The sequence below is a fragment of the Lepisma saccharinum genome, chromosome 10, assembly GCF_977018435.1.
Source record: "Lepisma saccharinum chromosome 10, izLepSacc3.1, whole genome shotgun sequence".
NCBI classification, from domain to species: domain Eukaryota; kingdom Metazoa; phylum Arthropoda; class Insecta; order Zygentoma; family Lepismatidae; genus Lepisma; species Lepisma saccharinum.
This window is the reverse complement of record NC_139238.1, coordinates 21,946,637-21,974,038: the sequence shown is the minus strand read 5'-3', so window position 1 is coordinate 21,974,038 and position 27,402 is coordinate 21,946,637. Positions and strand designations below refer to the sequence as shown.

At 39.5% G+C, this 27,402-nt stretch overlaps 1 protein-coding gene across 3 annotated transcripts in view; it reads left to right on the top strand.

Moving 5' to 3' along the window:
* LOC145993814 (protein brain tumor-like) overlaps window positions 1–27,402 on the top strand; it is a 130,831-nt gene that overhangs the window by 10,231 nt on the left and 93,198 nt on the right. For 2 of the 3 annotated variants that reach the window (XM_083129643.1, XM_083129641.1), the window contains exon 2: window positions 25,238–25,311. The gene's annotated coding sequence lies outside the window, so the exon portion shown is untranslated. Of the gene's footprint in view, window positions 1–4,586; window positions 4,778–25,237; window positions 25,312–27,402 lie in introns of those variants that run through there. The other variant, XM_083129642.1, reaches the window with a different exon arrangement.

Genomic DNA, 27,402 nt, shown 5'->3' with positions numbered 1-27,402 from the left:
TTGATCATATAACACAGAAATTTGTATATTAATTCCTGTCATAAGCTAACCCCTTCAGCTGGTTTTTAGGATGGACTTTTGAAAAATTAATTTCAAAAGTGACTATGTGGGTTGAGTGTCTTAGCTTTGCAGGGATACATGCTTATTTATACATGATCTTTATATTTTGCTGAATAAGGATATCATTGGATGCTACTTGTACCTATCAGAAGGTAGTTTCTGCAATTTTGTATTACAATCTTCCACTGCCATGTTTCATCAATAGATTAAATAATAATGATAATGGAAAAGTCTTCACTTAGGGTTGAATTGAAATATAAGGAAAGTTTTAGAGGATGTATTTTTTCAAAGTATCCTCTATGTTGATCTTCAACATTTTATGCTCTGGAGGTTTATTGTATGCAGAAATGATAGCGTTTAAATAGGGATGAGCTGATACCAATACTCTCGCAGATACCGATAACGTGCTTGAAAAATTATATTAATTAAAAGTTGTTCAAAATATAAATTAATATTGAATGTATTTTTTTTAGTTGTTTTAAGTCCACTTTATGCACACATAGGCTAATCGGGACTTGACCTAGAGTTTTAAAGTGCGATCGGAACCACTATGTCCCAGGTATCGAACTAATATTAATATGTAAGTAAATTAAATTTACTAAGATTTTTCCTGTAAAGTATTTGAGAATTACATCAGAATATTAAATTACATGTTATATTATCACAAAAATCAGTTTTTCAGACAAAACGGGTACAAAATAAAAATAAATTTTAAAATTAACATAATTTCCAGGATAATTAGACTCCGAAAGTGTTGCACAACATTATTGTGGAGTCATTGAAAGACCAGAATACAGGAAAAGTATCAGTAAATAAAATCCAACGGATACTTTCCGATACCGATACATCAGTATCAGCTCAGCCCTAGTTTTAATGGCATTCATTTCACCTGAACATTATTCCTCATAAGTTAAATTGTTTGCTATTCAAAATGTAAATGATGAAGTACAATATGAATGACAATGACCCAACAGAATATTGAATGTAATCAGTGGGGTCTGATGGACCCAACCTAGTGTTTTACAAATTGATTGAATAATAATTTTAATTTCTTAGGAAGATCTGAGAGTTTATATGTTGACTGATGGTACCATAATTGTGATTTTGGTTTAGAAAAACACCACTTCTACCATCCACCTGAATGGACACAATCTGAGTAGCTGCAATGTAAGACTGGGCTGCAATATCTGGAGTAAACTTAGTTTCCAAATTCAGTTTTGAGAGCTTTTAGTGCCAGTATGCAATTTTCTACTTGAACTGTGTTTAGATGCAACTACATATTTAATTTTGCCTTAGAATATGGTTTCAGACCATATCAGAAATGTAAATTGTTCCTCAGGTCATAACTGAACCATTTCATTATTAGTTTAAATCAATACTAACGTTTTTAGCCAGTTGATTTTAATACAAACTGCAATGTTGATTACTTTGTTTGTAGTTTCAAAATTTACATTTATATATTTGCCTGTTCTCATCATGTACAAATTTATGTTTATGTATAGAATGAGATTTATACTAGGAAGGGCTCCTCAATAACCAAATGCATAACACTTGTTTTTGGGTTTGATTCCCTGTAGCTTCCTCTAAAATTGAGGAGCTGCTTGGAAAGAGCATCAACAAAGAAAGCCAGACTAACAGCACCAATGGGAGTAGAGGTGCTCACTACGCGGCTGCCAATGGAAAAGCCACTGGCCAGGCCCCGACTCTCAGGGGGCTGTTGCTCCATGCAGTTTATACTGGGACTTGCCTTGATATAAATTAAGTATACTGAAATTAGATCCTATCATATGACTTCGTGAACCTTTGTATAGTCAGCTTTAGGAAACAGATTGTTTGTACTGAATCTGCTTCGACCTTGTGCTTATTTACTTGTGTATTTTGGTTGACTTTGTTGTATTTGCACATATTATCTCATTCTGGAAGATTTTTGTAACACTTTTTTTTTTTTTTTTTAAAAAAAAACTTTTAGCATTTTGTCGGTGTGAGTTTTTACCTAACTCATCTGTTTGAAATTTACATGTTATTGAATCAATTTTCAAACAATTTATATATGATGTAGTAACTTTAATTCCACAAAGGCGTTCAAATTCTTAAACTTGTATGAGTACTCCAATACCGTTGAAGTATGTACTGTGCACCTACTTGGACCAGTCTGTGAAAAGTAACTTGAGTTATATTTAGCTGCTTTGTTTAAAAATTAACTCACAGTTACCATTTCTTGAAAAAATTAACGAAGTTAAAATTACTTTATTCGGGATGGATAGAAGGTGTTCCTTCTTGACATGTCCACCATTAATCTTGTGACTATCAGAGACAATTTTTTTACTAGTGTCAAAATTTTTGTCTTGAATATCCGAGGACTTGGAATAAATTCTATATATTCTTATTCAACATAATTTTTACTGTTAGATCAAAACCTTAATATTAAAAAAATACCTTTAGGTATTAATATTTTTTTAAAAGTTGTTTGTGACAAGGAAAACCTATTTGAAGATTATATTAAAACAAAATTCCTGTGAATTTTTGTAATATTTTCATTAAAGCCAAAATCATCTTTTAGAGACTTTGAAATGTATAATCGTGATTTATTGTGAAATTGAATCCGGTTCCTTTTATAATAAGTTTAGAGCAGATGTTTTCTTGAAAACCAAGCATCACGGGATTTACGAAACTTAGTTCTGCTTATAGTCTTAAATTAACAATAACAATTTTCCATATTCTGTTTATTATAATAATTGTATTAGTTTACTAATACTTTCTTACTTGTGTGCCTGATTTAGTTAAATCCACTTTAGATGCACATTTGTCATACATGGGCACAAGTTTACCCGTCCCCATAGAACAAGACAAAATGTCAATTAACAAATCCAATATATGTGTATAAACAGTTTACTCTTGGAAAATTAACTGACAACGAGCATAACTAGAGATAATATTTTTGAAAAGCATGTTGAAAATGGATGAATATGAAGGCAGTATTTTGAACAAAAAATATCAATGACAATTTTCTTTCTCACTGGCACCTTCTAGAATGTCTTAATTATGATGGATATCCAGATATCCACATTTTCTAAATATCTGCTGTTAAGATTAATGGGGGAAATGTATATGATGAATATCTACAGGTTGGCCACAAAGTCCCGTTACCCCTATGTAAAGTATTAATAAAGTATATATTTGTTTCAGTTTTAAACCGTACGGTACCACTGACGAACTGAAAGATGCTGTGAGACGGGCTATAACTCGTGTTACGCCAGTATTGCTGCGTAAAATGTCGCACAGAACCTGGCTGCGTATTATCCTTTGCCATGAGAATGATGGTGCACAGACTGATCCCTTGGATAATTCATAGTTTATATCACAGAGGTGTTTAGTAAATTCATTATCTGTTATCAATAAAAAAAAACTACTCAAAAGAATTATCGTTCATTTATGTTTGCGTATTATAGGGGTAACGGGACTTTGTGGCCACCCTGTAGATAGATATATTTGTATGTTTTTATCAAATTATCTTAAATTGGCATTATCCATGTACTGTCATTAGGGATGGACACCTACCAATCAAATTATCAGGATATATCCCATCCAAATATGTGGGTATTCATTATCTGCGTATTTAGTAATATCAAAACTTTTGCTAGTTTGCAACTTGAAGATGTCAACTTCAGGGGGTGAGGTTATCGGACATGCTCGACCCCTCCTCCCGACGCGGATATCTATAATCTGGGATATTAGAATATCATCTGACTTGCTTTCTATGTACCTCGTAACAAATGCATATACGGAAATGAACACGTTATTTCAATTTTTAACAAAGCATGATTTTCTTTACTGTTGTAACACCGGAAAATTACTTTTAGTTACAAGTAACTTCCAAATCTTATGTATTGCTGTTCGACATCTCCGTAGCACTAAATGGTAAAAGTAAAAATAATACGTATATTTCCAATGTCATCACAATCTACGACGCATGGGCGTAACGATCAAACTCTGGGAGCAGAATCGAAGTGTTTTCCATCCCATAAAAAGAGCGTTGAAGACTATTTGCCTAAATAACAGTTACATTTGGGAAATCGTAAACAAAATCTGCTACCAAATCCCAGGAGGTTAACAAAAGTACCCTTCTGTTAACTTGTAAATTGTAATAAACCTTAAAATGTTGGGACGGCAAGTGCCCCCTTGCCTCCGCCAAGTGACGCCTATGCTACGACGTATTTATACTGGCTTTCATCCTCATAGAAGGGACCGTTTTGGTCCACACACGGTTTATGTGCTTGGATAACAAAAAAAAAAGAAAGGAATGTTTCATACGTAAGAAGTACAAAGTAATTGTTCTGATGGCTGATGGTACAAGAAGTGGACACATTACAGACGCATGTTTCGCAGAGCTTCTAGAAATGCACTGAACGGATAAGGAAGTACGGGCGCCTGGAGAGCTGTGCATGACGTCACTGGCCTCGATTTTATGTCTTGAAGCAATCGGGAGGGAAACGGGAGGGAGGGGAGAGGAGAGTGTGTACGTTGTGGAAAGGAAAGTGAAGTGGTAGCCTGTCTTGTCAGTAGACTGTGTAGTGTGGGTGAAGAACTGTGTGTTGTGAAGTGTGTGTGGTGCCTTTCGATTTCACGTGGAAAGCGTCGCTGTGGAAGTTTTCTGTTTTTATTAGTTGAAAGAACCATTTCCCCCACTGGTTGTTCGATGTTCGGCAGTTGTACAAAGGTACTGTATTTTCTTATTGGTTTCTTTTGTGGTAGCTGCAGGCGTGTATAGAAATCGTTCCGTCAAATGGACTTTTCGACTAGTACCGGACAGTTTTAACGAGAATTGTAGCAGCGTTGTGACCAAGTTGAAAAATTGCATTTAATGATTAAGTCCTTGCAATGTGCATTAGTGATTTTTCTTTTGGAGCTCGTGATATAAAGACCCTTTGAACGTTTATTACGATATCACGAAATTGATTGTATGCCTTGAAATGAAAAGTAGGAAAGTAAAAGTGCATAAGTCATTACGGGATGCTGCAGGCCTCCTTGGTGTAGCCACACAAAATGCAGGAGCCAGCCTCCTGGACGAAGGGGTTAGCGTGGTGCTCTACGAATGCAGTTGAGAGGTCGAATCCTGCGTAAGGCATGGCCGTTTTTCTGCCTGCTTGTTCATCTGTTTTATCAATTCGTCACGATTATCCTAGAGATGGGAAAACTGCGTATAAAACAAAATAGTGGCAAGGCATGGATGATTGTGCTTGTTCTGGTCTTATTTTATTTCGCTTCGTTTTTCTGCCTCAGATGATCGCGACGATGAGGATGAATGAAGGGAACACCGGTGCCCGATCCACCACTCGAACCCAGGAACGTAATTGAAAAGATCGTGTCATTGCTTGTGTTTTTGTATTATCCCGCGTAACCTTATGGCTCTCTCTCCCGCCTTCGCTGCGAGCGGTCACGGGTTCGATCCCCGGTAAGAACTTTCAAAAACTTCGGCGTTGACTCAGTATCGCGAGGACAGTTGGGAGCTACTTTATAAGAAAAGACGTATCATACTCAGAGCATGAAAGAAACGGTGGTGACTGGATTCGATGCGCTGACCTAGGGTCTTAATGAAAAGTCGCTTGTTAAGCGCTGCCCCTCAGTGCTGTTACGCCAGTTTTTTGTTTTTTTTTGGGGGGGGGGCAGTTTACACGAATCTATAGACATAGCAAGCGAAGGTTCTGAATGTTTGTGTCGCAAAAATAAGATTTTTCAAAAATGTTGAAAATGTTACTTGTACAGTCCCAAAGATTTATACACAAATTTATAGATTCCAATTAGCAATTTCGTGAGAATGTTTTCGAACCATGCACCATCGTCGTGATTTGCTAAAAGATGTCAGAAAAGCGAATTTAAATGTGTAAACTACTAAATGAGTACTTTAAAATGTTTTTGTTTACGGGATGTGACGTTGAAATTGTCAAGAAATTCATGGCACTTGGACTTGGTAATGAAAGTCCCATTTTTTTTTTTAAATTTAAAATGTGTGACGAATAGAACACACGATTCTGTCTCATCTTGTTGAAATGCTAGTGAGTTGCCCTTTGTGCATTGTAATGCACAGTTAGAGGGTGCAGATGTGACTAGATTTAAGCTGTAGTGGTTGTACTGCGAACAGTATCACGCTCCGGCCGCCTTTACTTCGTCACTTAACAAAGAATGTCTTCCATCTGGCACTCGGACTGTCGACCCGAACCACTGGCACATAGAGGAAACTAATATCCTGTATTTGATGATAGTCTTACTAGTGCAACATTTGTTTAATAATTCTCTACCAAGAGATTTGTTGCAGGTTGTAAGAATTATTTGCGAATGCTGATTTCATAAAACGTGTGCCCTTACTTTTTCATATATTCTTTCCATTGCCAAAATAACTTGAAAGTATACCCAACCCCCTAAAAACTTTAAAACGAGACTTATATTTACAAAGCTACACATAAACAGTGTTACTGTTTTTTCGCTTAGAGATGTAAAGGGAAGATAGAATGTAATGGCAGTATTTACTGAGCTAAGAACTGGTTTCACTGCATTTTGCACTGTCCTATGTGACAGATGAACAAGCCCTCGCCTAGTATTTGTGGAGCTACGTTTCAAAGAACTGTAGTGACGTCACAGTAATTTGAAGTTCGTTGCCAATATATTTTCTTTCTGTATGGAGTCTGGTTTTAAATTTTGGCGCGTCTGGTGTGTAGCAGCATGTTATTCTCCAAGCTTGTCGTTCTGCATGAGTCACAGGATGTGCTGGTGTAACATGCAAAGCCTAAAAATAGAGATGAGGCGTTCCCATAACGACCAATAATTCTGGTGTTGTCTGATGCTTTCTAATTGCTTGGTTGAGCCGGAAAAGTTACAGCGTTGTCAGTGAAGATTCTGCAGATTGGGATTTCTTCGGCACACAAATTTAGGGCTTAGGTTCGGATTGTGTAATCATGACACACACTCTTCTATTCAAGCATTTACTGATTGTGTTTTGTATCCGGATCGAATTTTCATCCCGATGGCGCAGTGGTAACGTCGCCGCCTTGTAATCAAGGAGTCCTGGGTTTGATACCTGGTGGAGGACGTAGTGGTTCGGATCCCACTTGAAACTGTAGGTCCAGTCCCGATTAGCCTTACTGTGCATAAGTGGACTTAAAAAACCAAATAATTCATTCATTCGAATTTTCATCCCATTATTCTCGCGCTAGGTGGTATTGGAAGGATGGATGGATGAAGAATACCACTCCCTTACTTGGAGTGTGTTCCGTGTGTAACGCTCCTTTTTATACCAGAACCCCCATTGGAAATTTTGCAAATACTACACTGCTTAGGTGCTTTTAGCACTGTCATTGCGTGTTTACTGTGTTACTATTTATGCATTTTAAGTAGATTCTACACTTTTTCTTGATATTCTGCGCGTTTATTCTGCATGTGGTTTGAACGCGTAGTATTAATAAAAATTACCAGCACGTACCTTCAACGGGAGCATAGTATGTGCGCCCAGTGCTAGAATTTCCGGGAAGGGGGATGCTTGGCCGAGTTTGGGGATTTTGGGGTGGGGTGCTTGTATTGATTAACATGGGAGACAATGCAGCAGTTGGTGGGATGCGTATGGAAATTATCCTAACTAGCGGAAAGGGGGTGCTTCTTGAACATTTTCTAACTGGAGGAAAGCATCCTCCCCCACTGAGCACTGGGTTCGCCTGAAGTGAGTATATATTTAGTTTTTATATCGATGAAGTCATCCGTCGTATAGTGTCGAACCTAACGACTTCTCATAGAAATAACATTTTTATGACCTAGCAAAACTTATACATACCTTGGCTTTTCTTGAGTCTTTAAGTCCACTTTAAGCACAGATAGGCTAATCGGGACTGGACCTACAGTTTAAAGTGGGATCAGAACCACTATGTGCCTCCATCCGGGGTTTCAAGGTGACTACGCTACCACTACGTAATCTGGGAGGCCGCAATATACATCTATGCACAGTGTTGTTTATATAAGCATGTGCTTATTTTCATTCATATCAGTGTGAGCATGTTCTCGACATTTTTATACATACAAAAAGGAATACATGCTCGGAGATCTTGATAATTGAAGAGCTCATCTTTTATCAATACTGTACGTCCCAGCGTTTTTGTTCTTGAAAGGTGCCTGATGTCACCAGACCAGAAGTGCATCAGGGAGGCGGGTATTGGATAGGAACCCCACTAGTTTTCTTACTTTGAAGGAAGAATTTCATAGTTTGAGGTGCCCTTGTTTTTAATTCGTTGTTATTGTTTCTTGTGGAAATGTAACAACGTGTTTTTAGTAAGTGCAACATCTGTACTTCTAGTTATTTATCAGAATTTAATTCCATTAGAGGTTTCTCCAACTTCAATGAGTGTTCAAGTGTAGTGACGGCGAGGAGACTGCAGTTTTGTATCATTGGAAACGTTTTGGGTACTTGAGTATTATACGGACTACCTGTGTACGACCTTCATTATGATAAATGACAGAATGTTGATATGGAACGTAACCAGAAAACAGACTGTCTGAAATGAGGTAGTCCGTATAATATTAAAGTACCACGTTTTGTCTTCGTATCCAAACTCTGGTATCGAAGGGAGACTTATCGATCTCGTCTCGATATTTATGGAATGGAGGAGGGGAGATAAACATGTTAAAAATAAATAACATGGTTTACGCATATTAACCAACACGCACAGCCTATCTGTAAATGACACGACACACGGCATGTAAAAGTTTCGTAGTGAGGCAGTTTTGATTCAGGTGAAATTGCGCTACGAACCAGGGGTCCCGGGTTCGAATCCCGGCGCGAACGTGGGCTGTGTCTTCTGAGCGTCCATCAATTTCAACATCACCATCCATCCTCATCGTCGCCTTTTCTGTCGCTTTTTAAACAAGGGGTGCCAGGTTTGATACCCGGTGGAGACGCATTGCACAATGTTTCGGATCCCACTACAAAGTGGGCCGGCATCCGTGGCGGAGTGGTTAGCACATCGCGCAACGACGCTAGAGGTCTTTGGTTCGAATCCCAGCCTGGTCATGGGTGTTGTGACTCTCCGTTAATCAATTTCATCATATCACTCATCCCAATCTTCGCAATTAGCCAAAAGTGACAGAAAGCGAAGTAAAATAATCCAAATTAATGAATCACTACAAACTGTGGACCCAGTACAGATTAGCATAACTGTCCATAAAGCCGGCTTTAGACGGATGCATTTCCCTTAACATTTTTGCTATCATAAATGCTATGTAAGTGCTTCCAGAAATCTTATAGCAAATAGTATTTTACAGGGAAGCATTTCATGTAACTTTTCGGTTGCCTTTTGCAATTACAATATGTAACATATACATCATGAAATGTACGTCGAGTTACACCATCTATGCTGAGTGCACGGTGTTTACGAGGCTACAATTGAAACAACTAAGATATTCTTCCATACGTGTACAGTAAACGTTGTAAAGTATGTATTTAAGCAGCGCCATTGTTTTGTACCTAATACCGTTTTATACGAATCGTTATTCATCTCGGTTCAAAAGTTATCGGCTTTTCAAAATTTGAAGTGATAAGTTTACATCTCACGCGGCCGCCATTACAACTGCACTCGTGACCTAGAGGTCGCTTCTGATTAGTTATGCTACGGCAATAGGTTCTGATTGGTTATGCTACGAAAAATGCTACGGCAATAGGACGATTTCTATCCTTGAGAAATGCCATGAAATGTCCCATTAGATTTGAAATGCCATAAGATTTTTCACTTTACGCGGTAGCATTTTGGTCATCGCATAAATGTTAAGAAAAATGCTTTCATCTAAAGCGGGCCTTAGGCGGACTTTTTCTGAAGCCACAATGTCTTTCCAAATTATAAACAAAAAGAATTCATTACTTCAGGAAGTGTTTCCCTTTTGGGTGAATTAATTTGAAACTTTTACATATCAATTTTTCCAAGTAATGAGCTACTTTGCTTGGCCTTTGCTTTTAGGAAACTAATGGTTAAATACTGACATTCATTAAAGCGGCCTTCGTTCTCAAATGCTTTTATAACCCTGAAGTGGCTGTTCTAGCCGTAAAGTTGGCGTTAAACCTGAATAATAGCGTTTGGAGTGTACATACATTTCTGCCATAAACTTCAATGTGATAGCGAACCGTAGGAACGCTCAAAAGACGAAGCATTGTTTATTAAATACCAACATCTGAAGTGCAGTGTTTGATGCTGGTGAAATGTTCCTGAATCGATATCTCGATAATGGCTCAATTTATGCCGTGGGGATTGCTCAATATTCGCAGATGCATTCTTCTCTATTTTTTCCCCCTCCAACATGTGGGACATTCTGTGAGACAGGCAAGTGTGTGCTCATTAACAGGGCGGGGAAGTCCTTTGTGTACTTTTTTTAAAAACCAAATAGAAATACAGTCTTATTGTGTACTTGTGCCCTGTTAGTGTAACAAGTGGCATTCACTCTTTGTTGAATGATCTTTAGATCTGTTCAAGTAGCTAAGACAGCTTAGTGTTTATTATTATTGTCTAATTAACGGTTTCAGTGTTCAGGTTTCTGTGGAGACTCATTTCAGTTGACCACGATTGTACCTAGGTCTATTTCCGATTAGCCCATCCATATAAAAAGAAAAGAATTCTGGTGTGAAATCAGTTTTGCTAAGTGAACAAAATTGGACTCTGCGTGGGTGTCAGTCTATAAAGTCAGAAGCCCGGAGACTGAACTACATGAGAAAAATAGATTTTAAAATGTTCATAAATTGTTAGTTTCCATAGTGCTTCAGGATGTGGAAACCAGGTTTCTTATGAGTTGGCCAACCTTGCTTGGCGTCTTGGAAGAGTTGGTGAAGGAATATGGAAAATGAGAGTAGCATTCTGGGGAAACACGCTTTTATTTATTTTCTAATGATGCGTCTCCATAAATATTTGTGAGGTGTGGATGTTTGATCACAATGCTACATCACTTCAAATCTGAAAATATGATTGAGAAGGAGCTCGCTCTCAGCACATTTTTGATTGTTTTTTTACTTACTCCACATTAGTGTGTGTGGTGAGATAGTCCAGGTTTTGACCCCCAGCACACGCCACTGAAAGCCAGGTATAAATCTTGATGTGCGAGTTGCTTTATACATCTGCTTAGCAGACTTGGGCCATTACACACCATGGGGTTTCTTAGGCTTCCCGTTATAATGCCCCCCCCCCCCCGATCATGATATGAGAGTTCCCTTTCCACAGACACTCAAATGTCAACCTCACTTCCACGTAGTACACTCTGAACTGCATTTTTGCAGATGAACGAGGCTTTGGCTCCTTGACCTGCAACGTATAATCCTCTGAAGGAATTGTGTTTGTAATGTCCCTTCATATCCACTTCGTCTTATCATTCATCTTCGCAATTAGCCAAAAGTGTCAGAAACTCGAAGTAAAATAAATGATAATAAAATGAAATCAACCATGATCGTAAACTTTTCGCAGGATTTTGCCGGGGGACAAGGAAGTCAGCGACCCCCCCCCCAAACAGTGTTGGTCTCGAAAAACGAACCTGCTTCAAATTTAAGTTAATGCGTTTCATGTACAGTTATTACCTTCACAAGAACGAAATTGTGTGTGTGTGTGTTAAAAACGGGGAGGTTACAGGTGAGGCACATTGAACAGTGGTTCGGATCGCACTTAAACACGAAATTGTGTGAAATATATACTTTTAGGCTGACATCCATTTTCCAGGGGGCGTGGTTCAATACCCCCTCATTCCGTTCCGGACGTCCATGCATATGGTTGAACGTTTTCTTTCCAACGATCAGCGGTTTTTCTAAAAATTTTCAATTCCGTGCCCCATGGTTTGCTACGTTGAAAGCTATGAAATCTGTCGTCCTCCTCCCCACTCGCAGCCTGTTTCGTGAAAGGACACTAATTGATGGTTACATTTAGGATAGTTTGTGCAAACGAATCGAAGTAGAGAGAAATTGTGTGCCTTTCGTGATAGCTTCAGTTGGCTAACTTTGTAAATTGGCTGTTCGGATTCGTAAACAGCTCGGCGAGTGTATTCTGGATTAATTTGAAAACAAACTCTGTTAAGTGGTCAGCCTTGGTCAGGGAAGATTCATTTTTTATATACTCTGGAGTTAGTTTTCTTTATAAGTGAGTTTTGTATTACTTTTGTCTTTACCTTGCCTTACCATATAGTAGGGCATATTAACCACGGCCTGTCGTATTCGTGAGACATGTTCAGGTCGTCTGAACCTCGTGACTATTCGAGTACTTGGAAATTTTCATATTGTTCATTGGGGTAGAATGTTCAGGTGTCATAAGATATCGAAAAAGCGGAAGGTCACAAACTGAGCATACTTTCTGTGTTGTTTTATTTTGGACTGTCACAAACGTAATCCGTTGGTCTCTGTGACGTATCTGTTACGGAGCCTTTGAAGTTGTTACTTTTTAGAAGTAACAGAAGTTTTGAAACTGAATCCAGTTAAGCTATCGTTACTCTGAACAGTAACTTACTTTTCTGTTACCTTATCCTATTTATAATGTGTTGTATACTTCACCTCATGCGTTTGAAAGCAAATATATAGCAAACCTTTATACCTAAAAAAAAACTGATACTGGTGACAAACTCTGGAAGGTAAACGCGGCTGGAGCCTCTACATCGTCGTGATTAGCCAAAAGTCGCAGAAAAGTGACGCTAAATAACACATATGAAACAAATTGTTACAACAAAAAAGTAGCTACCTCGTTTCTCCCAAACACACATGTAGGTGTCCTGGATTGGTATTCTGGACAAGACAGGAATATGTCATATTTTTCGTAGCCTAGCTGTAGATACAGGCGACGGAATCTCATCACAACTACAAGAACGGATCTCCATATGCAGTGGCCGCGATTAGGTAGGGTCGCGTTGGGCAGTTGCCCTCCACTTTTTGCAATGTTTTGCCCCGCACTATAGCCTATTAATGCTAAACCTTGTCTACAAAAAAAGAAGTAAACTGACATTGCCCCCCCCCCACGAGGGTTGAAATACAATCGCCGCTACGTCCATACGTTATTTTCAGTCGCCATACTATAATGTATGCTGCCAGCCTGCTAATCGCTGTAGGAGCATGTTAATACACACAACACGAGTGTGATCCTATGGTGGACCTATTGTTCAAAGGAATCGTTGGTCCCATCCTACGGAAATGTAAATGCTGTAACATTGCATTCACTATCACCTTCCATTGTTAATACTGCTGTACTTCAAGACTTTCTCTCTGTAAAGATTTGCCATTGTCACGATTCTGGCGTTGGTGTTACCAGCGAGAAGACTCTCACTTGTTTGTCATTCCGTGTGTATCCACAGTCTGTATATTTGTCCATTTTTATTGTTTTCTGGACGATGTATAAGTAATTGGTTATGCCGTAAGCTTGCATGTTATTGTTTAAATGCGAAGACTTATCGAATTGAAACTTCTGGTGGGGGGGGGGGGGGTACAGATGACCTTTTCCGAAGGCACCCAAATATCAACCTCACACGTAGTACTAACAATAACTAAATTTTTACATCGCCAGTTTCATTTTTTTAGTGACAAATATTTGCATCGTGAAGGGGAAAAACCCACACAGCGAAAGCAGAGACGTAATATTTAATATTTTTGAATTTCTTGACCCGTTTTTATCGAGAAGGAAGTACTGTGCATTTCGAAATTTGGAACTACGCTTGTTTTAACTGCAAATTTTCGTAGCCATTAATTTTGAAGTGAATTTCTGTGTCAACGTCGTGTAAGTAATATTAATCAGATTTTAAGTAGAACAAAGCTTTTAGATACTTTGTTTTGGGTAAGAATCCATGTGTTAATTAATTCGGGAATTCTGTCGTAAAATTTGTGTAGCGAGTACAAAAGACCAAGAATAAGCCTTGGGGAACTTTCAGACGGAACCGACGAGCCCCTTCAGTCTAATGCAAAACATTCACCGCGCTGTGCGCGAACAGACAGAGGCGACGCGTCCCGCTTGTCGCTTCGGTCTGAAATCTCCCTAGGAATAAGCATATCGTTTGAGAACGTGCATTTTGGAGAAACAACACTGTAAAGTGCAAAAATAAAAGAAAAATCAGGTTGCTAATTGTAGCTCTTCCATTCTGATTGGAAAGGCAGTACAAAATTGCCTCATCTCTTTTCGGCTAAGAAAGATATAAAAAGGCACGTGTGAATGTTATTTCCCCTTTTGCTGTAGGGAAATAAACCCTACGATATGCATATATCCGCCCCTAACTTAATCTTTGATATAACATCCTTGATAATGAAAGCAGTCACATGTAAGAGGGGGCAGACTGTAACAGCATAGAAAGTGAAATTTCAGGTTTTGCTTCAGACTGCTTTCACCTCACTACTCTCAAGTTTGTGTAGTCGTACATTCTCCTAATAATAATAATGATGCTTGCTTAGTATGCGTTTCTACCTAACTTTCAAGTATCCGAAATTATCATTAATTTTCTTGGAGGCAAGTCACGTACTTTCTGTGCAAACTTCCTTGTCAAATCCATGAGAAATGAGGTGATTGTTGGTTTAGTTTATTTCTATATTTCATGTTGATGAGGCGTCATAAAATAGCCGTTGGCGAAAAAGAGCGAAAAGTCACTCGTATGGTTTCGAGGTCCTAAACTTTGGTTGGGCAACGTATTGTACTACATATGCGATGCTTGAAATTGTAAACATGACGTTTTGATTGCTTTGTGTTTCTTTGCCTTTCTGCCACTTTTGGCTGATTGCCAAGATGAATACGATTAAAGAAGGAATACAAGGAATGCCCAGGCAGAGATTCGAACCCGCTATTCCAAGTGTGGTAGCACGCTGTGCTAACCATTTCGCCACGGAGGTCGAAATGACATTGACCTCGCTTATAGTACATCGGTTAATATTGTCTTGTAGTCCAGTGGGACCATGGCTCACTTCCCGGTGGTGCACAGAGTGGTTCCGATTCCATTTTATATAAAGTTTGCTTGCTCTTGGAGACAATGCAGGAAACTATCGATTAGTTCACATGAACTCTCCAGCCTAACTATATTGCCTATTTGGGGGGAGCAGGAATATATTTTAAAATCCTTGCCTTCACTCATTCTCACCCAACAGGTCGGTTGATGACGGAGCTTTCCCCGAGTTGATACCTTCCTGGAGACGATGCCTGCCCAAAAAGGTATTTAAAGACAATGTGTAGGAAGAAGCCTGCCTTGTTAAGTGCTGTGTTTAACACAGTTTTGTGTGAGGCGAACTAATTTTGAACATGAATTGCGTCGTGCATGTGGACTCTTTTTATGAAGTCTTGATCACCTTATCCCCATGCAGCAATTTAATTGCCATCGTCGTTCCGCTAAAAGCCGATGGTGAATATAAAATGTGAATGACTTTTCGAATACATGTTTCGAATAATACGAATGATATGAGATGTCGCGAGAAACCATTTGTAATTGGCTGTTCCAGAAAAATATTACAGATGTCAGTTGAAATTAGCAGTTTCTTGAGCCGCAGATGTGGCTGGTATGTATGTAACCTTGAAGAGGCATTCGGATGTGAATGTTTTCACAGGAATGCGAAAGAGTTGGAAGAGTAATACCTACTACAATATGTATTAGAGTTTTTCCTTCTCTAGCTTAGGATGCTTTTAATAGAACCAGTGCCAGCAGAATCTTTCATTTGTTTTTGCAAGCTAGTGGCAGTGGTTAGCACAGCTCCGCGACTCCAGGGGGCCTGTGTGAGACAGTTATCAGTTTCCTCACTCACGTCATCTTCGCGATTAGCCAAAGTGGCAGAAAATCGAAGCAATATAAACCAATTCAATCAATCTTCCGTCCACTACAGTTCCATACATTCACTATAATACATTTCCACCTGTAATTTGTGCACAAATTAGATTTTGAGGTTTCAGACATAGAAAGCTTATCCTAGAGCGTGAAATTGTTCCGTAGTAACACTGCTAGCTGAAGCCAAAACTGTAAAGAAAGAACTAGGTATTTGTCGCCTCGTTTCCGTTTGCAATCTTCTGAGCTTCCATGTAAAGCGTAATTCTGCTAGTTTCCATAAATCCTCCTACTCATGCCTTTTATGGTCACATGTAAAGCGTCGTACTATTTGTTTATTTTACAATGGCAGTCAACGTCAGATGTGTTTTCTTGGAATCCGGGAAATGCAATTGTTCAGTGAATCATCACTGTCCTCTCGTTCCTACAGTCACTCCGGTAGCAAATATACAAAGTCCAAGGTTATATTTTATCTCGTGTATGTATGTCTGTGTTCTCCAAATCTTTGAAAATGCAAAGTATGTCAACAAACTGGTGAGGAATGTCCTTTTATCATCCTTCAAGCCCATATGCTAACTTACTTGTATGCACAGTTCAATCTGAACAGTCTGCAGAAATTGTAGTTTGAACGTGGTTGTAATGAATCGTTGCAGACCCCAGTCTTTAGCTTCAGAAAAATGTGAAGTTGTTGGTCGCTGAATCCTCCCCGTCGGTTCGTGGTAGTTTTGTCACGTAGGAGGGAACTCTGTGCGCCACCTCTAGTGTTGCCCACGGGACGAGACGGGACAGGCTTTTAAAAATTCGAGACGAGACGAGATTGACCATGTGTCATAAGATAAACGAATATTTTCGAGACGAGACAGGCCAAAGTCTCGTCTCGTGGGCAACACTAGCCACCTCCTACACTGCATCTGTTTCATGCGCGCTGGTAAGAAGGAAAATCTGTTATTGTGGAGCGTAATGTTAAAATACTGGCTCCTTGCTAATTGTTGGAGGGATAATTTCTAATTATGGGTGACGGAGTAGTTGAGAAATTCCTCGTATTAGATTACCCGGAAAAGGATTGAAGATGATGAATAGACCAGATGTGGATCCTTTGATGATTCATAGCATAGGACTTCCGTCTGGATGCGTGGTTGCGGAACGGCAATGAATTAAGCAACTTGCATTTTCCAAAGTTCCTTTGTTTTGTTGTTTAGTCTGCCTTTTGAAGTAGAATAATGGAATAACTATTGCAGGAGGTTGTCAGCTCTCGTTATGGTTGTGTTCCCTGTGGACCCCCCCCCAAAAAAAACCAGCATAGTGAGGACAATTAGGAGCTTCTGGAAAAGTAGCCCTGGTATCTTTAAAGCCAGAAAACAGCGGCGATGGGACTCTTTACGCGCTGACCGTGTGTCACCCAATGAAAAAGCCGCTCGGCAGGCCCTTAGAAGCAGAGTTGTTAAAGGTCCAGGGACCCACAAATATTAGGTTCCGCAACAGAACCGGTCCAAGTTGCATTTTGTAATTTTCATTAATTGATCCGAAAAAAAAAAAAGGTTCCCGGACAGTATTGAAATTGATCCGGAAAAGAGGTTGTTGGACCGGATTTGAATTCATCCCGAATGGAAGGTTCTTGAACCGTATTCAAATTAATCCGAAATAAAAAAAAGGGTTCCTGGACCGAATTGAAATTCTTTATGGTCGAAAGCCCATTTACGCTTGCTGATTTTCTCTCCTGGACCGGAATTGAATTTATTTAAAATTCCTGGACTTTTAACATCCCTGCTTAGAGGCTGTTGCACTATGGAGTTCAGTTTTAGTTCTCTAAACTAAAAAATATTCATGGTATTGTTGCATTTTTTTTTACCTGGTGACAGAAGACTTACAGAAGAATTTCCCCCCGGAAATTGTCAATGTAAGAACTAAAAGCAATCAATTTTGAGTTTAAAACTCTTTCGTTGAACACACTCGTGCCTCTACCACGTAGAAGAATTAACCTTAGCAGACACACTACCATTTTTAAAAATACGCACACGGATAGCAGACCTTGCAAGTCTGTATTTGACCAAAGTGTGAAAGATCTTGTTCACCTTCATGTGACTTTTTCGCATTCCTCGTGCCGTGCACATGCCAAAGTAGAAATTGACGTAAGCGTTAATCCTTTTTCGTCTTTACTTCTGCCTTGCATTCATTACACACTTTTTTTTACCCAATTTCCCGTCTTCAACCATTAACTTCAACCGAGCGATGCGCCGTACAGGAAACTGGTTTCTCTACACATGTGATAATGTAGATGCTGTCTTGTCTGACCCACTGCTCGACACACTCTTTCAGTGATGCCAACCCTAGCATAATGATACTAAACCTAGCGCAATTTGAGCTTCGTTGGCCACCTTGCACCCTATGTTCAGTTTGCATAATGGGAAAATCCGGCATAATTTGCAAACTTGCTTCTCTGCGAAGGGGAGATTCACCTAAAAGGACGATATTTTGAGATCTTACTTCCGGTCCAGGGTCATGCTTTTCCAACCACACCCTCTTCATCTTTTCTTTATTCTCCCCAGTTTACCTCGCGAGGAACATTTCATGGCAAGAAATTTGTATAAAATTGTGCGGCACAAATAAAACTAATGTTTCGCTTTGTAGTCTACGAATGATCTCAAATTTTCTCTAGTTCAGTGTTGAACTCGTCCGAAAGTAGATGCAGAACTTAAAATTACAATCCAAAAAATAATTATAATATAATAAATTACTATTACTAATGGAGCCGCGGTGGTCTATCCGGTAGGGCGTCTAACTGACACACGGGGGGTTCGCTGGGTGATCTATGGTGTGAATTTTTCCGGCCTTGTTCCCGCATAAAGCGGCTCTGGGGCTCACCCAGCCTCCAATCAATGGGTACTTGTGGGCAACCCTGGGAGGTAAATGCCGGCGGAGCGTGGTACTGACCACACCAGCTCCAAAATTGCCTGGATTTAGAATGTGTTTGGCTCTAACCCTTAAAATGTGCCTCCATGGCACAATGCTATATGCACAGGAAACTTGACCTTATTATTACATATGCAGCTTTTTATTTTTTTTAATGGGAGGTTGGCAACTCTGCTTCGCTTTTACCCTTTCACTCTCGCAGCCGCGGGGCCGGTTGACGTTACAACCAAGTAGCGAACCGAGCAGGGGAAAGTGTGTTTGGAGGGCGGGGACGGCTTCTCGTATAGGAAGTGTGGTAAGAGTGCCTTAACAAAAGTAAGACTGCCATTATGTAACTCGGTCAAGTTTGAAGTCGGCGTTTCGAGTAACGGGGTTTCTCTCGTGCGGCGGTTTTGGTTCGCTTCTGAGGAGCGTTTCAAGATTACTGATATCAAGGGTTAAGATTTTTATGTAATTGCCACTGGCGGTATGCTGGGTTCAAAACCTGACCGGGACTAATCATACCCTTAGTGTTCCGAAGGACAAAAAGAAAAGGGACTCTTTCTCGTATTGGGGATTTTCAAACAAAGCCTATTCTACCGTAAAATCCCCTCTTTTTTTCATGCATGTACGCAGTTTTTTTAAAGTCCACTTATGCACATAGGTTATTCGGGACTGGACCTACAGTGTAAAGTGGAATTCGATGCACTTGTCCATCGACTGTTATCGACTCCGGGATACTTTGGTCCAAGGTTAGTGGTTAGCACAGCGCGCCACGACGCCAGGGGTGCCGAACTGAGTATAAGTTCTCTCTCCCACAATTTCATCCTCGTCATCGCGATTAGCCAAAAGTGGAAAAAAATAGACGCTAAAAAAGCAAAATTCAAATCATAGCCGCATGTTACACGTAACTATACATATGATTTTTTAAAGAAAATGTAATAAACGTGTGTATGGAACATGTTTTTCTTGACAAAACATATTGACTTTTTTTTTATGAATTTTGCTATGTAAACACTATAATATTGCTACTGTATTATGTGAAAGAATTTGTTACTCTTAATATTCACTGTTTAATAAAAATTCTCAAATTCAAGCAAAATTGCTTAACATAGTTTTATACTTGTCAAAGTAATATGTTAAAATGAGCTCATCTTAAAAAAAAAAGCTGATTAGATGTAAAAGAATGTTGCCTGTATATTTACAGGTACACTGTTTTCAGTACTAACCAAACATGCAAAACTCACAATAAAAGAAGCAAGTTAAGTAAACCCGAAACTGCTCAACGTCGCGATCAACATAAAAATACAGGAAAGGTGACCTAAAATAAGAAAATACTAACTAGATGTAGGAACTCTTTCAAATTAATAAGCACTTGATTTTCAAACACTTTAAATTTTGGTGAATGTGCCTCAGTTTTTTCTGAGTCATATAGGTAAATGCATAAACCGTCTTTTATTCCGGCTCGGTGGCTGAGCACGTTAAATGGTCGACTTTTGGTCTCGTAGTTCTCGGCTTTGAATCCCAACGTGGGCATGTGCGCTCTTGGCTAATGGCCCTTCACATCACTCATCCTCATCGTCGCGATAGCGAAAAGTGGCGTAACGCAACGCTAAAGGCGAAACACAATTACCTTAGTATTTTACAACGGTACTTGTGAAGTAGAATCTTGTTCATCTTATTGGGGTGTATTTTGGAAGTCCTTGTTATTATGTGTTCAAATATTGAATAACGCAGAAGTAAATATAGGCATGCAAAGTTAACGGAAACTTGCGCATTTTGGAAAATTGTAGGCGTCCCATATGCTATAAATAATCTGCCATCGAGCTGTATGACAGTGAGAAGCAAGGTGTAGAAAGCCGATCTGCGACGCTGCCAAGTGAACCGAGCGTATGCTTCTTACGTCTCTAGCTAGAAATTGAACGGATTGGCAGTTTACATCTCGCCACGAGGCAACGCCCGAGTAAGCTAAATTAGGCGTTTGCGGCGTGGCACTTCATTTCCATGTGGGGTGCGAAGTATATAAACCCGTGAAAAGGTTCGTACCGGTTGGGAAATGGTCATTACCCCGTTCTCTCAGAGCATGAACGAACATGTAAATCGGATTGTGTGGTCGCAGACAGGCTGTTTGCGTGATTGTGCGATTCAAACACACCTACTTACATTTCTATGGCAGTATCTTGGGTTTAGATTCGGTGCGAGTCTTTTAAGCTTTACGTTGCGCAGGAGATTACTGGGCATCCTTGTCCACCGCAGTTTGCAGCACTGACTAGAAATGCAGTGAATGCTATAGATCCCAGTGGCGTATTCTGAAGATTTGACCTGGTTTACTGCAACAATTCTTATGCATGTATTGTATAATTTATTTACACCCCCATCTAGATTAATTACATGTGATTGAAATAAAACGCCAATGCAGGCATGCAAGTAAAAAAAGAAAAAAAAACAAAAAAAAACAGAAGTCCGAAAACTGCAAATTTTCTTACTATTCCTATATTCATGTATTTGAATGATCATGGGTCGGATTGAATGTGAACCCAGTCAGCCTGTTTGTGCATAAAAAGAGCTAAATGGGGGGGGGGGGGTGCTTTTTGTTTCTCATTGAGAAAACCAACCATGTTCACAGCGAATTTCTGTACGGCGATCCCAACACGTTAGATCCTGCTGCGGGAACGCATTATATTGGCGTTATGTTCACAGGGTGTCTACCAGCCTGGAAATCCTGAACAAGTCATGGAATTTACTCTTTCCTCGAAAAAATCAGTTCTTTTGTGGCGGTGCAGTAAACTTTGATTTTTGAACAATAAAGAGTAAAGGACAGGCCAAACTAGTTGTGGACACACTATACTTCACTTTGATACACTAAGTATTACCGACACTTACAGTAGAAATTGCTTTTTAAATACTCTAGGAAGAAAGGTTATGTAGAAGTTACTACAATAAGGGTCTTTGTATTTACCACTTTCTTATTGCATTTTTTGCTGGAGTGTTTTGTAGATAAGTCACCTGATGTGATCAGCACCACGCCCCTGTCGCCTTTGCCCCCCTTCCCCAGGTACCCACCCATCTATTTCAGGGTAAGTGAATTTCAGAGCCGCTTTATGCAGGGGCAAGGCCAGGGGAATTCTGACCTTAGATCGAACCCGGGTTTCCTGCGTGGCGGCAAGAGGCCCTACCGGCTAGATCGCCGCGTCTCCACACGTTACTGGAATGAATGTATGCCTTTCTAGTGAAATTTTTTTTGGATTCCGCGTGCAGAATACGTGGACGTTAAGAGAAATGTGTAAGTCTGAGCCGGCAAGAACTGTCACCTTAATTGTTCAAATGGAATTAAAAAGTACAATGCGGACAGAATCATAGAGGCTGTGATTTATGAAAAGGAAAATAAAGGAAACAGTTAACTTGGAGGGACTAAACCGAAGAGAAGAAAAAGGTAAAAGTTTTTATCTCCTTATCTCAAGTTGCGCTGCACGAACTACAATCTATTCTAGTGATTTTCTAGCCAAATGGCTGAGTTTGGGTCAAAATAATTATACAGCCTGGAGTGAGAAAACCTGTTCCAGATTCATTAGAGAAATTAGCCATGTAATTATCCTGACCTGCCTTTGCCAATGAATGTTCTTTTTTTTCCCCTCTGCTTGTGAAGTGTGTTTTCAAGGTGCTTTTGGAGGCGGAGTGTTTTCAGAGGTGAATTTTTACCATTGTTTCTTAATTGTAACCCGAAGGCGACATCTTGCAGCTGCTGAAAAACAGCGTTAGCCAACCATGTGCTGCAATTCCGTACCACGTTAATGGATTTCGGTCACATCGTAAATTTGTTTGTTACAGGCTATGGCTGATAGTTTCTGGTGTAACTTTCCTTGGGCGTTTCATGCCATAATGTGTGCCTAGAATCGATGTTTGATTCCATAGTGTTTTATTTTAAGCCACATAGGTACATGCCAGTGTTGATTCACTGTGTATGAAATCATTAAATTAAGAGATTGATGGCGTGGGATAATTTGTGTGTGTGTGTATAATACGATATATGTATGCTATTAGTTATCAAAGTAAATCACTACGTATTTAAATACATATATAGATATTTATTTTTATTTGCTGCTTATCTACTGTGGATGTTTATAATGCAAGAAATTAATTTCTTTACCAACTGGTTAAAAATGTCGAGAGATTACAAAATAGTTGAAATGGTTTTCTTATGCATAAATTATTTTTTGCATTCTACGGTATTAATATATCAGATTTAATTGTTATATTTGTCTGTTCGTGGTCGAGAGAGCGTGCAACACACACACACACCATTATCCTTTGTTCTTTTTGTGCGTTTTCGATACTGCTCTTAGAAAAGTATATTTGAGGTGAAAACTAATTGCTTATATTTGTTACAACAAATACTCGTTCCCCCGGAAATTTTTGGTTGGGAATTTATCAGGTAAAGATTGTTGATGGGGAAACTATAGTGGAACCACGAGCAAAACAACCTGCGCAGACCCGCGACTGCTGTGCACCGTACCCCCGCGAGTAGGGGGGGGGGGTAGTGGGCCATGCTTCCTTATGGCCGGAGGTGGAGGGAAGAAGGGAAAGCTGCGCGGGGACTTTTCGTCCCAAGGTTTTTTTCCTTGTGGTCGATCTATACCCCGTCAACCAGGATTTCGCATTCTGGTTATGGGTAGCCAAGTTTCTTTAGCATTTGGGTATTATACCGGAGATCCAGCCAGTTTCGAATCCTAGCCAAGTCGCAATTCTTTCGTCATTTTCTACGACCATGCAATCCGGTACATCTCTGTACCACCTCCAAAAGTGGCCTCAATCTCTGACTCGAATTTGATTGGTCAGAAATTGAAGGAATTGGGAGCTAAGTAAAGCATTATAGTACTTTGTGTTTTGTCTGCTGACTGGAATAATCCTTTATCTGTTTTGTCCTCACAACAGTATGCGAGCCCTTAGGAATAAGTGGTGTAGTGGAAATCCAAATAGTATTGACGTGGTCGTCAGCATACATTGAGAGTTATTGTCAATATACAATCTACTTCCGAAGATCTGTAAACCCCTAAAATTGTGTTTCACAAGCACATGAACCAGATATCATAGAATTTAGGAAATTATATTCCTCAAAGGTTGTGTTTTTCCTCCTTCAGTGTTGAGACAGTTTAGCATGACCCGCGGACCCATAATGGCAAAAAGCCAAACTCAGGGAATTAATCTGTCACCGCTTGGAAGAGTAGTGCATGTCCTGACGTTAATAAATATTAACTGGCCTCTTGATTCATTGACTTGTAAATGTCAGCCGCTGGTATGCATGCACTTGTTGAAGTTCCATTGAACTGCGGCTAAGGGGTGCTATTGTCGAAAGTTCGTTCCAGTGCCAACCTTCCTTCGTCGTAGTGTGTTCGGAAATTTAACTGCAGTCGAACCCTCTCGCTAACTTTGACTGCTAAGAAGATAGGGGCATTTTGTGGCCGCATTAAAACCTCTGTATCTTACAAGTGTTGTAAAATTTCGAGGATGGTAAAAATCTTCCATTTCAAACAGAATTCACAAAGTGATTCATCTTCAATGCTTCCAAGAATATTTTGCACTGTGCGTCTCATATGTGTGAGGTATTGCAACTATGGGGTCTACCTATTTGAACGTCAGATCTTTAAAATTAGATAAAATGAAAACCACAAGTGATAATGACATATTTTTTTTTAGTATTTTGAAGAGCAAACAATGGCATTTTTGTTTATAACAATAGTTCGTTCAAATGTCCTTCTCCTGAAAGTCCAATTTTCCAGCACGTCTGCACACACATTGAGCGGTATAGCCTCAATGGTTCGTTCATTCGATGTTCCGTTTCAGGTCACGAACTGTGCGTGGCTTAGTCTCATAGACCTTAGATTTGACATAACCTAATAGAAAATAGTCCAGGGGTGTTAGGTCACATGATCTTGTGATGATATTGTTCTGTAGTGTATATTTCTTGTGTAATCACGTTATAATGTACAGGAATACTGTTATAATAATATAATTAGTTTCAACGTTATATAGAACCAAATCGTTTAATAAATAGGCAGACGAAATGCGTAGTAGCTTAGAGGTGGGATGAAGGTTTTTCGACTGCAGTTCATGACGTCAGCATCACATGAGAGGAGCTTCGTCAGAGAAGGTTTTGTGTGTGCAGGAATTAGCGAAAACAAACTTGTACAGCGGCATTTTACAACACCATATGCTAAACATTCACCGGCAAGACTTAAACGAAAACGTTCACGGATATGCTTGGAACGAATTTGATTATCGCATTGATATCTGCCATGTGACAAAAGAGATTACGAATAGAACATTCATAAGTTGATCATACAGATACTAAGAAAATGTAAATATTGACTGTTTGAGCAAATACCTTCGTTTCTGTAAAACGTTGAAACTGTCTCTCTTATATGTACGCACATGTATGTGTATATCTGCCCCAAGTTTTATTTATTTTGTTTCGATGGATCCTCTTTGTAAGCTTATTGTCTTTTTCTTTTAATTTCAGTTTGATTGTTACGGAGAATGAAGATTTAGGAACACACAAGAGGTGAAAAAAAGTTGCCGAGTTTCACACTGAATGTAAGTACATTTCTAAGTTATTATTCTTAAAGATACTAAACACTGGAGAATAAGAAGTTATCGTTTAACCCCAAACTTTTTTACGCTGCTAATCGGCAAATTCAGGAAAAGAAACCCTGATGCAGTTGTGTCGAATATACAGGGTGTCATTTTAATGGCGCCCACGGACCACAGATTCGTATAGAGGACATCAAAACAAACGACTTTTCTCACTAACATTTTTCTCTTTGGTGCGTCGATACGACGCTACAGCCGTTCAAAAAAGACAGTTTTGCCGCCTGGATGCTGGCAACCCAACACAACATTTGATCGTATCTGTGACGTCATTTCCTGTGCCGAAACAGCGCACGGCAGGGTTGCAAGGAACACACAAATTTTGTGAAAAATGACAAACTACTAACCACATTATTAGCTGTTAAACGAAGCGAGAAACGTGTCCAGAAGACCGAACATCATAACCTACCAACCAGAAGATCAGCAGTCATCTCCGGTGAAGGGGGAAGTGAACCAACGATATGAGAATGGTAAAAATACGTATTCAAAATGAAGTGTCAATATCGGATTTTGTCTCAGCCTACATATCAAATATCAACAACAAAAAAAATTATTGGATTTACAGCTTACATGTGGCTGTTTACGCCCAGTTACATGTCAAATATTTGCAAATCTCGTTGCAAGGTTGATATCTACAGGTTTGTGTCCAGATGCCATGTGGTACTTTTGTGCTGATAAGGGAAGTATCCGAGGTTCACGTTGTTACATTACGGCTAAAACACGTACAGCCACAGTAACAATCTAATGATGAATCAGTAGCTAATATACTGCCCTGTTCACAGTTGTAAACTATTACTTGTGTATCCGGTGCATAGATAAACACAGTCCTCGGAGAGCTTGTATTACTACTACTTATATCCCTGTATTTTTAACTATTTTTGCCACTTGCCTCATAATGTCCTGAATATACATTATATTATCCTTTGTGTTGCTTACCTTTGGAATTTTGAGTTCTTTCATTTCTATTTTGTCATCTGTTCAGTGTGTCACAGACAACTAGTATTAGAAGGACAAAGTGGATAAGACTAAATTGTAGATGCCAACTTGGTAACTAAATTTGCAAATATTTGACATGTAAGCTGATACAAAATTCGATATGACCACTGCCACTTGAATTCGATTTTCATTCTACCATTTTTCGTATCGTTTGTTTACTTCCTGTTAGGTTACAGAACGTGTTTTCTCGTTTTGTTTTACGGTACATAATGTGGCTGATTGTAGCTATGTCATTTTTCACAGAATATGTGTGTTCCTGGCAACCCTGGAACGCATCGCTTCACGACGGGATATGACGTCACAAATGCAATCAAATGTTGTGTGTGGTTGCCAGCATTCAGGCGGCAAAACGGGCTTTTTTGAACGACTGTAGCGCCGAAACGACGCACCAACGAGAAAAATGTTACTGAGAAAAGTTGTTTGTTTTCATGTCCTCGACACGTTTCCGTGGTCCGTGGGCGCCATTAAAATGACACCCTGTATATATATTTTTTTTCAGACTTCATATTTACAAAGGTGAACAACGGGTCGCTGGTAAACACAACATACGAGGGCTGATGAACAAAGAGTGAGGCTGATTTTTTTATAGAGATGTTTATTACTCTGGTGGAAGGGTTACAGATCTTTTTCAAAGACCCCCCCCTCCCCCCGGACTTGAATGCACTTACATTTCTGCCAGTCCGCAAACGCATGATACTATCCTTGACAATCCCTCACATTTCCTCAGCACTGTCTGAGAATCCGCAAATCTATGGCTCTGTAGCTTTGACAGGGCAGGTAACAGAATGTGGTACTCAGGTGATGTTCAATTTTGCCAAATATGCCATGACGTGATTTGCCACATAAGGTCTTGGCCTGTGTAATGATGAAGAGGCCAAGTGGTATCGAACCCGGGACCCCTTGATTTCAAGGCGAATACGTTACCACTACGCAGTCGACGAGGCCACCTTATTTGCATGCAGTTTATCATGAAATACCTTCTAAAGTAACTAAATGTAATGGTAACCCAGTTACTTCTGAGCGAAATAGCTAACTGTAACA